Raw genomic sequence first — 13,627 nt, forward strand, 5'->3', positions numbered from 1 at the left:
TACTGGACCGAAAACAGATTCTGATTTATAATGCGAGTATTGGAGTGAACGTCAAAACGTCCAAGGTCATTTTGACCTTTCTTAAAACCGATAATTACTAGCCTACCTGTAGCCACCGATGTGGCTCATTTCCCACATCCAAAGAGAGAAATGAGTTAGTTTGAATGACTGTTATTCTTAAAATACGTGTACAGTACCAGGCATTAGTCTCACTTGGGGCGCTGGTGAAGATGCATTCAGTAGCTAGTGTTCTTTTATCACGGGAGAGTTTGGAGCTTTTCAAACTTTCTTTGTGGCTTTATGCATAACTTACTTTGATTTTATCAGTCAGTGCATCGCAGTCTGGGAACGATTTAGCCCTCGGTGGAGATGCAGTGGCTTTTTAGAACAATTAAGCAGGTTATTTTAAGAGAGAACAACATGTTTTCCAAAACAATAACTTGGTGGTAACAAATAGCAAGAGTGTTTGGAGACGTTTTTTGGATGTGCTACAGGCTTTCCTCCCTTGTTGCTTATTTTTATTGATAAACATCCCTAATGTGTGTCATGTCTTTGTCTCTCCCCTTTCCTCTCTTTTTTTCTAAAATTATGTAACTTTTGAGGAGAGTTACTTCTGTGATAAACTCTTCAAGTAAGACCGTTATAAGATAGATTTGGAAATTAAAGCCCCAGTTGCATTTCAGTAACTCATTTTAGTTATTTTGTCTGTTCTGTGGTTCTATTTGTCTAGTTTCTTTATGATTATAAGACAAATATTAAATTTTTGTGAGGCGTATATTGTGAGATCGTTTGGAATGAACTGATAGTAGCATATACTCATCCTTTTATCAACCAGCTTTCAGTTTTCTACATGAGTTTGGAGTGATATGAAAGAATGATCTGTTTCACCTGCACACAAACAAGTAAGGACAGTGATGTTAGCTTCTGGGAAGTTCAAATGTATAACCTGAGCTTTATAAGTGGATTTCCTTTTTTGAATTAACTCATTTTCACTTTGAATAAAATGAAATTTTGATGAGACTTTTTGAAAATTTGAAGGCCCTTTTGTATTAACAGATGTGATATTACGACCTGAGATGGTTTGAAATTGCTTTGCAGTAATAAAGTTTCTTTTTCAGAAAGTCTTAACATCTCTTAAACAACCGACATACAGTCATGCATTGCTTAACGACTACGACTGGGATACGTTCTTAGAAATGTGTCCTTAGGCATTTTCATTGTGCAAACATCATGGAGTGTAGTTACACAAACCTAGATTGTGTAGCCTGCTACACCTACTACCTAAGCTGTATGGTATAGTCTCTTGCACCTAGGCTACAAATAATGTTACTAGGCTACAAGGCATGTTACTGTACCCAATACTGTAGACAGTTGTGGCACAATGGTATTTGTGTATCTAAATATATCTAAACATTGAAAAGGTAATGTGTTATGTTACTATGGCTATGACATCACTAGGCGATAGGAATTTTTCAGCTTCATTATAATCTTATGGGACCATTGTAGTATATGTGATTTGTTGTTGACCAAAACGCAAGTGTGAGCACTGGGATCACTAATACCTGGGTTCAAAACCCTATAGGATCTTAGGAAAGTTGCTGGGCCTCTCTCTGCCTTCAGTTTGCCCATCCGTAGAATGGAGCTGATACTAGGACGTTTTCTCTTAGGGTTTTGGGAGAATCGAAAGAGATGATGGCTAACAAAGCTAACATTTGCCCACAGTGTTTGGTCAATGATAAGAACTTAATAAATATCTGTTATTAATAATAGATATTGTATAATGGATTAAAAGGATTTCCAGTGCCTACCATAATGTATGAAATATAGTATATACTCAGTAAATAGTTGGGAAACAAAATAATTTTGCAATTTCATAATTGCAGAAGTAAGATAGAAACTAAAGAAGTAAGTCTGTCAAGTCAATAAGCATTCCAGTATTGTTAGATATTCTTGGGTGGAAAGCTTTTTATTTGAAAAGTGCCAAGTAAGTAAAGTCTATATTTGAGTTTTCAATTATTGTGAATTTGGTTGTGCTATTTTTGTGTTTACAATTGACTTAAAATAGGTACAGTTTTCCAATTTAAATCAGGATAAATAAGATTATCTGCCTTTAAGTATTCAGAGTGCAATTTGGTGATTGTAATGCTTGGAATTTGTTTCCAGAGAGACTGTCCTGGGGGCAAGTTAATCTTTAATGAGTTGTATTTTTATTAGTAGAGAAATTCTTCTACGCAATGGACCAAAAATTCGGTGAGGTTAATATATGGGCAATAGGGTAGTAGTCAAATAAATGAAATACCATTCTTAGATGATCATTGAAACTTAAAAGAATTGTTACATGGCCGGGCGCGGTGGCTCAAGCCTGTAATCCCAGCACTTTGGGAGGCCGAGACGGGCGGATCATGAGGTCAGGAGATCGAGACCATCCTGGCTAACACGGTGAAACCCCGCCTCTACTAAAAAATACAAAAAACTAGCCGGGCGAAGTGGCGGGCGCTTGTAGTCCCAGCTACTGGGGAGGCTGAGGCAGGAGAATGGCGTGAACCCGAGAGGAGGAGCTTGCAGTGAGCTGAGATCCGGCCACTGCACTCCAGCCTGGGTGACAGAGCAAGGCTCCGTCTCAAAAAAAAAAAAAAAAAAAAGAATTGTTACAGATAAAAACCACCAAGCCAACAATGTAGGGAAATATCACTGTTTTTTCTTGTTTTTTTACTGGTGGGTTGGGGTCTAATAACTGCTTCGACACAACCATGCAGAGTATCTGATGTTTTTGCTGTAAATGAAGATGATCAGTTTTATTAGTTTACAGTTTTATAAATGGAAATTTATTTTCAAGTTTAGGTTTTTGATGGGTGTTGTAAGCCTTGGAATGAATATCATAGACAGCATTTTTAATGATAAAGAAAATCCTTATATAATTTCTTTATTACTGATCTTCAAATGTAAATTTCATGCATCATATGAAATAATAGTATTGATTTATTTAAGTCAATTAAATTTTAGTTAAAGTTATGAGTTATGTATCATAACTCACATTAACTCAAATGTGAATTATCAAGTCAATTAAATTTTAGTTAAAGTTATGAGTTATGTATCATAACTCACATTAACTCAAATGTGAATTATCAGGGAGGGAAGGGAGGAGAGTGTTATAGCAGGAAGTCTGGGAGAAAGTAGGAAATAATTGAGTCAAGAGAATCAGAGATACAGTCTTGTTGTTTGCCAGAGTACTGAGGCAATCACAGGGTTCCTATATTAATACTTTTCTTTTTAAAAGTATTTTTCCTTATAAAAACATATATATGTACTACAAAATTAAAAATTCCCACATATAACACAGCACTTCAAAGTATTAAAAAAAACAAATTCCCACATAAAATTCAGAAGCACAGGCATTTTCAGAGTTTGGGAATCCCTTCTTTCAGTAGAGAAAGTAGTGAGTGTTAAAAAGTGGGACCTGTAGTGGGGAGGAATGGCCTGTTTTCATGAAAGCAGATTGACATCTGGTGGGGTTTTATAACTGCTGCCAAAGACTTTAAGAACCATGTTGCGTTTTTGCAATGATAGGCAGAACTGGAGGCATTTGCTACTGGTTGGTTGAGTAGCAGAGTTAGCCACTAAAACAGAGGTTGCTGTACATCACTGATTAACAGGAGGAGCAGCAACTATGTTATCTCTTTAATTCAGCAAACTTTAGTGGATTTTTAAAATGATTTGATGAACAGATAATAATTTAGATTTTTTTTCATGAGAGTGGGAAGAAATATGAAGCCAAAAATGTATGAAAATGGGGGAGTACTGAAAGTGAAGATATAGAGTAAAGCTTAAATAAACAGAGTTTTCTAGCTAATGCTTGATCAAGGCTAATAAACAGCAAAAACAAATCAAATAAGTTTATGAGCTTAGAGATTAAGAGCACAGGGCTCTGGGCCAAATCTAGATTTGAATCTTGATGCTACATTTTAATAGGGAGCTTGGGAGAATCTATCACTTGCGACTTCATTTCTTAAACGGGGCAGTTAATGGTAGTACTTACCTCCTGAGGTAGTTTTGACAATGAAGAGGAAAAAGGTGTCTGTAAGCCATCCCAGTGCTGGCAACATAGGAAATGCTGAATAAGCTAACAACAATATTCACTGTAAATCACAGTGTATAAAATGCATATTCTTATATTGATCATGAAAATCAAGTATATTGCAAACTTTAGTTTGGTCTTAAATTATCTTATGATTAATGAACAGGCACAGCTATCTAAATATTATTATTGGCCTTCCTGGCAGCTTGCCATGTGTCAAGTATACTTGTAAAGATGGGTGGGTAAACATTAAGTAAAGCTCCATTAGACATGAGTGTGGAATTCTAGATTTTGCTCAGGATGAGGGCTTTGCACCCTTTTTAGTTGTAAATTGTTCTTGCTTTGAGTGTTTTTCATTCTTTGGTCCTGAGCCATTCACTTCTAGTATGGTTTACTAAAGACTAGCAGCAAAATCAGTTAACCTCTCTTCTAGTTGTAAGTTGTTCTGAATTTGAGTCATTCATTGGTGTGTAGAAAGAAGCTTTTTCGAAGAAAATACTCTGCCTGGGTTAACATGTTTCATTTGCTCACCTGTAAAATGGGGATAATAATAGTCCCACTTTATGGGGATATCGCGAACACTGAATGTGAGAATGTATGTAAAATGCTTAGCTCAGTGCCAGGTTCATGGTGCTTAATAAACATCAGTTCAGATGCAGCAGTACTGTCTCACATGATGGATAAAGATTTCAAAACACGGCCGGGCGCCGTGGCTCAAGCCTGTAATCCCAGCACTTTGGGAGGCCCAGACGGGTGGATCACGAGGTCAGGAGATCGAGACCATCCTGGCTAACATGGTGAAACCCCGTGTCCACTAAAAAATACAAAAAACTAGCCGGGTGTGGTGGCGGGCGCCTGTAGTCCCAGCTACTCGGGAGGCTGAGGCGGGAGAATGGCGTGAACCTGGGAGGCGGAGCTTGCAGTGAGCTGAGATCCGGCCACGGCACTCCAGCCTGGGCGACAGAGCGAGACTCCGTCTCAAAAAAAAAAAAAAAAAAAAAAAAAAAAAAAGATTTCAAAACACTAGAAAGCAAATGCTTGCCAAGTCTTCTTTTCTTTTTTCTTCTAATTGCATGTGAATCCTTTGCGTGTGTGTTGGGGGGGGTGTGTTTGATGTGTTTTAGTGAAAGTCTTCCTCAAAAAATTAGAAAAGTTTGTTATGACAATTTACTTGAGCCAGAGAGCATAGTTGAAATTAAAATTGCTTTGTAGGTTAAGTGAAAAAACACATCAGAGGTTGTATATAGCTTGGCAGTAAAGAGCCCAGGAGCTGCTTTCAGACTAACTTGGATTGAGGAGGTCCTCACTTCGCTTCTTGTACAGTTCTGTGAGGATGCACTGAGAGGGGCGGTAAAACCTCATGCTCACGGGCATGAAGCAAGCACTCTCAGTCAATGTTATCTCTATGAAGACTTGGGGGGTTTTGGTGAAGTTGATCATTGATGAATACATAGCTAGAGAGGTTTGTTATACCAATGACTTTTACAGGCAAGAATGTATTTGGCTGCGACTAACAGGAAACCTGACACAGAGTGGCTTAAACAAGCCAGGGGTTTGTCTTTCTCACCTAATGAGAAGTCTGAGGCTAAGCAGTCCAGGCTCCAAGAGCTGCTCAAGGACATCAGGAGCCCAGTGTCTTCCCTCTTCCCTGCCTCCACCATCTTCAGCCTGTGACTATTTGCCTTATTTTTGCACTGCGGCTGTGGCTGTGTCTTGAGGTGTGTCTGTGGTTTATGCAGGTAAAAGGCAGAAGAACAAAAATTATTTTCTCTTAGAGATTTTTCCTTTTTATGTGACAAGGAATTCTCTCTCCTGGAACTTCCATCTGTACTTCTTTGGCCACCTTTTGCTGCAAAAGACTCTGGGAATGTATCTTCTTTTTCCAGCCTCACTAGTGGAAGTAGGCAATGAAGAAGGGGATCAGAATGGACGCTGAATATTTTACCCCATATTTTCCTCACAGTGGGCAAAGTGAAGGAGCATTGGGACCCAAAATTGCAAATTGTGACTGACGCCAAAGCGTACCTGTATCAGACACTTCGGACTGTGCTGATAATCCGTAGGAACTTATATTGTTCAGTAACATATATCAGTAGAATTTCTTTCTTTCTTTTTTTAAAGTATAGTTTTTTGTTTCATCAAGCAGCCCCCAAACCAGAATAGGTTCTGAGAGGCCCCCTAGAATTTATTTCTTGGCATAGTCCAGAAATAAACCTAAATACCAAAGAGGAAACTAACTTTGATCATCCACAGCTCTTCTCATCATGTTACTCCTTTTATGAACAGAACCTAGGGCCACTGAGTACTGGAACTATCTCTAAAAATTCTCCATTGTTTTCTCCATGTCAAATTTTTTTCCCATAGAAAATTACATGGTACAATAAAAATGCTCATTTTACTTTTTATTACCTTAAGATACCCTTTCTGTCCTCCCTCCTCCCACCTTCCACATATGTCAGATTTCTTTTAGAATTGACAGGTACGCTGTAGTTCATGCCTCACCCTTTTGGCTTTTCATAGATTGGTCACTTAGGTATAATCTGGCCAACAAAGCCAGAATTTGTTCAGAATCATTTTGGAGACAGTTTGATAGAATTATCATCCCATGTTTTGTCTTTTGAAATTGTCTGAAATGGTGAGCTAATAAAATAAACCAGTTGACTCATTCTTAGCTCATTTTAAGATACAGTTCTTACTTAAAAAAATACATAGGGTAATAGTGACCATATATATTCCTTTATATGAAATACTTAATAAATTACCAGAAATGAGGCCCAATTTTAATGCTAATTTATAGTGGTTTTGGTGTGTAGGGATGATCTTGGCAAGAAAATCTTGTTATGCTGCAAAAGCCACCAAATTCAATGTCTAATCCTTGTTGTACTACCATCTGGGGAAGTCTCCAAAGAGCACAAAACCATTAAAGAAACATTGTGGGTGCTATACATTTGTAAATCCTTTTCCTACCGGTCAGGCTACTAATAACTGTGGATGATGAAAGCATTTGTATTTGTAAGAAGTGTTAAGTCGTGTTGCCATTTATGATGCTGGCATATAAAAAGATAACACTTAACACTTTCTAGGTATCAGGTGGTTTCCCTGTTATAGTGAAAATGATAAACCACACATTAGTCTGTATATTGAGTTGATCTGGAGCTTAACTGTATCTTTTATATGGGAAGGTGATTAAACATAGGATGTGAAAATTAGCCATTGCTGTTTTTTCCCCCTTGATTTTAAAAGTAATTCAAACCTATATAGAATACTTGAAGGTATAAACATATGTAAAAAAGAAAAACCAAAAGTCATCTCTAACTCCAGAATCCAGCAATAACCACTGATGATATTTTAGGATTTTTTTTTCCTGGTCTTTTGAAAATATGCCTACACATAATTTATTTTTGCCATGCATATTGAGTTTGTACCATATGTCAGGTGCAGTGTTGAGCTTTGGAGATGCAGATGAAACCAAAAGAGTTACTGGCCCTACCCTTCTGTGACTAAAATTCTACACCGGGATCATACCTCCTATCTTTTTCACTTAGCATTGAATCATAAGTATTTTCTGTTTCATTAAGGGTTCGTGAAGAACATGGTTTCAAATGTCTATATAATTCTCTTGTTGTAGTATACTTTGTTTAAACACTACAACATTCTAGAATATTTTTAGGTGGCCAGACAGTGGAATGAGCCCAGTGTTTCTACTCAAGACTGCCCAGGATTCAGATCCTATCATTTATTAGCCGTGTGGCCTGGGACAAATTAATAACTCATTTAGCCCAGGCTTCTCATCTCTAAAATGGAGATAGAAAGTATCTATCTTCTAGGTTGTGAGGATTAGAAATACTGTATCCACAAGTGCCAGGTGCGGAGCAGGTACTCAAGATATGGCAGATGATAAATATTTAGCCCGCTGTCCCAACCACTTCTGCCTAAAAACCTTTTATACATTTTTGATTATTCTCATAGGAAAAACCTTATTAGTGAAATTTTGGGGAGCAAAGGACATGGAAATTTTAAGGTTCCTGATCAATTTTGCAAAATTATTTTCTGGGAAGTTTTGCAGGTTAGGCAGAAGAGACAACAAATCTGCAGGGTATCTGCTCCTTATACTTGCGGCTCCCACAGTCCGTTATTAGAAAGCAGTTGAATTACCAACATAGAGTTAGATCTTTGTTTTGCCTTTTTCATTGAAAAATTTAAGTGAATTTTATCTTACCTGCTTAGCATGTCTGTGGAACAATATTTTTTAAAAGTTGTGGGCATGAAAATCCCCTGGGGAATTTTTTTTTTTTTCCGTTTTTGAGGGGGTAGACTCTGGGCTTCCCTCTCAGATTCCAGCTTTGTAGGTTTGAAAGTGGTGTTGGCAGGATTGGCATTTTGAAAAGAATCCTGTGAGCCTAGTGGAGATGGTCCCAGGATCACACTTTGAGAAACATTGCAAGGTGGTTAGAGGATGGTGAAATCATTGAAGTTAAGAATCAGTTCTTTTCTTTTTTTGATTTCCTTTACGCTTGAAGCTAGTACCTTTTCCACATTATTAAATCATCTTGAAGAATTTTAGTCTGGGAAAGTAACTTATAACTGGCATGTCGTTTATAGTGGCTTGTTGTAAGGGACTTGGGGGAGGAGCATAAATCTGTATATTCTTGTAGAGGGCAATATTGTCATATTGCACAGTAGGCTCACAATGCATTGTTTTCCTGCAGACTCCCATTAAGTTAGGCATAATAGATACCTATGAAATATATTATGAAATAATTTAAAAACACACTTTTTATTGTAGAAATTTTAAAAGCAATATGAGGAAGTTTTTAAAAAGAAAAATAATCATCAGTACTATCTCACCATCCTAACAACCATTTTCATTTTTCTGCCTTGAATTAGAGTTTATGTAGTTGCTGATATAGTATTTACTGCTTTGTATTCAGCATTTTAATCTCTTAAATGTTTTCTGTATTTCTAAGCAGTTTTCAGAATTAAAATTCTGTGGTTGCATACATTTGGTTGAAAAAAATTTTTTATAGTTATGAACTACCTTATAATGAACGTAATTACATAGCTTTTTTTTTCTTTGTGACTGTATTCTGAGGAAGAAATTTGACGAATCTGAGTACTGAAGAATGATGGTAATTGCAAAAGCAGCAGCCAGTTTGTATTGATCTCTTACTTTGTGTGAGGCATTGTCCTTGGTGATTTATGCCTGTGTGGTCATCTCAGCCACAACTCATGAGATACAGATGCCCATTGGGATCTGTATTTTACAGGGGGAAAAAAAAGCTATAAACACTTTAAATTTGGAGCTCTGCTTTCCTCTTGGAATTCCAAGTAGATATAGTTTTCTTCTTAGGGTTGTTGTAAGGTCTATACTTTTTATGTTGTGGAGATGTATCATAGCTGAGTTTAGGATGACAAACCACCCTCCACAATAGGTTACATTGCTTCTTTTTTTAAAATTATACTTCAAGTTCTAGGGTACATGTGCACAATGTGCAGGTTTGTTGTATATGTATATATGTGTCATGTTGGTGTGCTGCACCCATTAACTTGTCATTTACATTAGGCATATCTCCTAATGTTATCCCTGCCCTCTCCCCCCACCCCACGACAGGCCCCAGTGTGTGATGTTCCCCACCCTGTGTCCAAGTGTTCTCATTGTTCAATTCCCACCTATGAGTAAGAACATGCAGTGTTTGGTTTTCTGTCCTTGCGATAGTTTGCTGAGAATTATGGTTTCCAGCTTCATCCATGTCCTACAAAGGACATGAACTCATGCTTTTTTATGGCTGCATAGTATTCCATGGTGTATATGTGCCACATTTTCTTAATCCAGTCTGTCATTGATGGACATTTGGGTTGGTTCAAAGTCTTTGCTACTTTGAATAGTGCCGCAATAAACATATGTGTATATGTGTCTTTATAGCAGCATGATTTATAATCCTTTGGGTGTATACCCGGAAATGGGATGACTGGATCTAGATCCTTGAGGAATCGCCACACTGTCTTCCACAATGGTTGAACTAGTTTACAGTCCCAGCAACAGTGTAAAAGTCTTCCTATTTCTCCACAACCTCTCCAGCACCTGTTGTTTCCTGACTTTTTAATGATCGCCATTCTGACTGGTGTGAGATGGTATCTCATTGTGGTTTTGATTTGCATTTCTCTGATGGCCAGTGATGATGAGCATTTTTTCATGTGTCTGTTGACTGCATAAATGTCTTCTTTTGAGAAGTGTCTGTTCATATCCTTCGCCCCCTTTTTGATGGGGTTGTTTTTTTCTTGTAAATTTGTTTAAGTTCTTTGTAGATTCTGGAAATCAGGTCTTTGTCAGATGGGTAGATTGTAAACATTTTCTCCCATTCTGTAGGTTGCCTATTCACTCTGATGGTAGTTTCTTTTGCTGTGCAGAAGCTCTTTGATTAGATCCCATTTGTCAGTTTTGGCTTTTGTTGCCATTGTTTTTGGTGTTTCAGTCATGAAGTCCTTGCCCATGCCTATGGCCTGAATGGTATTGCCTAGGTTTTCTTCTAGGGTTTTTATGGTTTTAGGTCTAACATTTAAGTCTTTAATCCATCTTGAATTAATTTTTGTATAAGGTATGAGGAAGGGATCCAGTTTCAGCTTTCTCCATATGGCTAGCCAGTTTTCCCAGCACCATTTATTAAATAGGGAATCCTTTCCCCATTTTTTGTTTTTGTCAGGCTTGTCAAAGATCAGATGGTTGTAGATATAGACCAAGGGAACAGAACAGAGCCCTCAGAAATGATGCCACACATCTACATTGCTTCTTGAGTGCCCTGATGAAATGCAGAGGATCTTGGTGTCAGGCTCAGGGCTGGGTTAGAATTCTCAGTGAGAATGCAGGTGTTCCAAAGCTCTGCCTTCTACTAACTTTGGTTATGTTTTCTCAGTTTCTCCCTTTACAAAACAGAATAATATGTCTCATGTAGGGTTATGATAACATTTGTAGGGCTGGCACACAATTGGTGCCCTGTAAATAGTTCGTATTTTTCAAATTCATATTCTGTTCCTCTGTGGAATCTGGCCCAGAGCTGTGAAAATATCTGGACTGTGTTTATAGAATAAATGACCCATGATGGATCTGGATTAAAAAGTTTGTTTCATTTTGGGCTAGCGGACCTGGCGTTGGCCTCCTGGAATGGAGCTTAAAGCAAAGTCACGTGCTCTGCCTTAGGAAATGCCTAACACTTCTGCCTTACCCAAGTAAGGCAGAGCAGTTCTCCATAAGCAAGATGATCTGTCTTCACCCTCAATCTAGGGAGTATGTAGAATGTTTTACTTCTAGTGATAGTGCATTAGTGTGGAGTTTTGAATGAGGATATGCAAAACTTAATTCAAGTGAGGTTAATGTTAATTATGTTTGTATCTAATTTGGATTAGTTTTATAAATTGAAATTTGTCAAGGTTAATATAATTTCAGTTTATTTCATTGCAGACATTGAACTATCTTGTTCTTAGAATAATACATCTCTAGATACTTGTTTAAATGTGATTTCAAAGCATCTCAGATAAGAGATAATCCATTCTCAAAAATAAGAATAGCCTTTTATGTTAGCTTGCTCACTGCACTAAGATTATCATTGAGTTATTTTGAGTTAGAGGGAAATAAACCACTTCTGTCCACAGAATGTTGATTAGAAGTCAGGTGCCCTGAGTTCATGACCCAGTCTTACCACCGACTTGGCCACCTTGGACAACCTCTCAGGGTTTTGGAGTAGATGCCCCTTAGAATCTCTTTCAGTTCCAGTATTCCAGATCTTCTGCACAGTAAACAGTACAAACCCAATGGTACTTTGAACGTGGTGTTAGAAGCTGAGTTAGTTCTCCATACATGAGTATCTTTGATAGGGATTCACCTTGATCTATACCACACCTGAGCATTCACAGCAAATGGGAAATGTGGTAGAAAGAGGATAGTTGAAGTGTGTCTTGGCTTTGGAGAGGCAAGTACTCGTCAGACAGCTAACCACACTCTGTTTTCTAACGTCTTGGCAGTCAAATATGCAACACCCTGAATTCTGTGGGCTAGATCTTAGCTAATTTAAGGTTTTCTACAGTAATTGAGCAGAGATTACAGTGTAAATCATAGTTGAGACTTGTTGGTGTTAACATACTGTACTAGATAAACAACAGATTTTATGCTTCCTCAAGTAGGATCTTTTTGTCACATTTTCCTTTTCCTCTACTAATATGTCCAGTTATCAAGCTTCATGTGCCAGGATTGATATCTAGCATCTAAACCACTAGAGATGCAGAGCAGGAAAATGTAATGTTGTGCATTAGGGTAAAATTTCAATAAAAAATAAAGACATCTGTATCTGTCTAGATTTCAAGTATTTTAACACTTGTTTTAATTGCTTGTTGATTATTGAGAACTAACACAGTATTTTTCTTATTCTGCACAGAAGACCACTAGATCTTGAATTATCTATGTTCTGAGTTGGTCCCTTTATCATATTATGAGTTTTTTTTTTTTGTTAAAAGCATCACTTAAAGGCAATATTTTGATAAGATTTTATCTTTTTAAATTATTTCATATAATGATTTAACTTCAAGCCAGAGAAATGTGTGTTTGGCTTGAATGTTGTAGGAGGAATCATGTAAAGAAGTGTTTATTTTAATGGGGGGGGGGCTGGAATTTTTTTTTAAATTAAAACATTTTATATGGGAAAAGGAAACCTGAGATTATCATAGAGCTATAGAGTTTTTTTTTCAGGGATCTATAATTTACTAAAACATTGTTGGCACTTATTACCTACACAGAAAGATTATCTTCAAAATTTTTATTTACTATCAGTAAATGGATGTCTGAGATGCATTATCTAAGTAAAGCATATTTGACCAAGTCAAAAAACTGGGCTTTAGCAACAAAACATTATAAAAATGGATCTGAATTTTAAAAGTTTTGCATAAATGATTAGCTTTCAAGCTTGTGAAAGTTTTTTTTTTTCCATTTTAAATCATTTGGGACTAGTGAGGCCATTTACGATGGGAAATTGTTGGATGTATTAGGCAAAAATCATGAGTGCATATTATGGGACTGCAGAATTAAATGAGGCCCTTTACCTTTAAAAGGAATATAATCCAGTGGAAGAGAGGAAACCTATCTGTGTTTATTAATAGAAAACAAAAGGAGATCACATAGAGTAAGGCCCTGATTAATGTACATCATAGCCTGGGTCACGTACCTCCGCCCCCCAAGACCAAGAAGTGAAATGAGGGTATTGAAGAATCAAATAGAAAAAGGCAAAGCCAATACAATGATGCACTATTTAGTTTGTTACTTCTGAGGATGACTACTACTTCTGGTGAGGCCCAGAAACTGTATCCCTAAATTGTCCACCTATGCGATTAAAAGGAGAGGCATTTGTCTGTCAGCTTCTGTTCCCTCCTTGAGGAGAGTCAAGGGTTGCCTTCTGGGGCCTGCCTTTCCTGTGATTCTGGGTTAATACACTTAAGACGTACACCCATAGGCATCCAACAAGCTCCTAGGGAAGGAGTAAAGAAGTATGTTTAGTGTAAGATTGAGAT

At 37.3% G+C, this 13,627-nt stretch overlaps 1 protein-coding gene across 4 annotated transcripts in view; it reads left to right on the forward strand.

The window, feature by feature from the left end:
- Positions 1–13,627, forward strand: part of LOC105466199 (BicC family RNA binding protein 1) — a 332,909-nt gene that overhangs the window by 1,784 nt on the left and 317,498 nt on the right. The window lies entirely within an intron of this gene.

This window comes from Macaca nemestrina, chromosome 9 (genome assembly GCF_043159975.1).
Source record: "Macaca nemestrina isolate mMacNem1 chromosome 9, mMacNem.hap1, whole genome shotgun sequence".
NCBI classification, from domain to species: domain Eukaryota; kingdom Metazoa; phylum Chordata; class Mammalia; order Primates; family Cercopithecidae; genus Macaca; species Macaca nemestrina.